We start from the raw sequence: 709 nt of genomic DNA, 5'->3' as shown, positions 1-709 counted from the left end.
GCTGACAGAGGCTTATTCATACGAGCGGGCAGAGAGCTCGCTGGTTCCCCGGGGTGAGCGGTAACTCTCCCTTCGCATTCGCACGCTGTTGGCGGGCCCTGCCCTGCGGGGTGGCCGGGGCGGGCACAGAGCGAGCTCAGGAACCTCAGCGGGGAGAGCGTCCCACCAGAACCTGAGCGAGCAAAACCGCGAAAAACAGCAGCAGAGGGAAATCCACAGCAGGGCAGGAGTTCGTGTGACTGACGAAGAGGATCAGAACTACGAGAAATCCAAGAGGCTCGGTGTCTTCCATGTGTTTTCCAAATTTCTGGAGTATGCTGGACCCTGTCCTCTTCTAACAATAATACCGTGAGAATACAATAGATAGTAGTCGTTAATTAGCACTGCTTTTAATGGCAATGCACAAAATTATTTTTCAGGATATCAACTACAATTTACCCAGAATGTTTCCCTAAATTACCTGCCACTCACTCTCTGCCAATTTCATGGGGAACAAAGGCACCAAACTCCTAAATCCCTGCGCGGCTGCGTTAACAGCGACACTACCATGGGTTCCCCTCCTTCCTTCACAGGGACGCGCGTGAGGCCTCGGCAGGAGCAGCAGGTGCCCGGGCTGGTCCCCGTGTCCCCAAACTCCCACACGGGGACACGCATCGCTCCCTTCGGCGGGTGAAGCAGAATCCAGTCACCGCTCAGAACTTTTCCTCCA

The sequence above is a fragment of the Pterocles gutturalis genome, unplaced genomic scaffold (assembly GCF_000699245.1).
Source record: "Pterocles gutturalis isolate BGI_N339 unplaced genomic scaffold, ASM69924v1 scaffold3081, whole genome shotgun sequence".
In the NCBI taxonomy this organism is placed as follows: Eukaryota; Metazoa; Chordata; class Aves; order Pterocliformes; family Pteroclidae; genus Pterocles; species Pterocles gutturalis.
Note: the sequence above shows the minus strand (reverse complement) of the source record.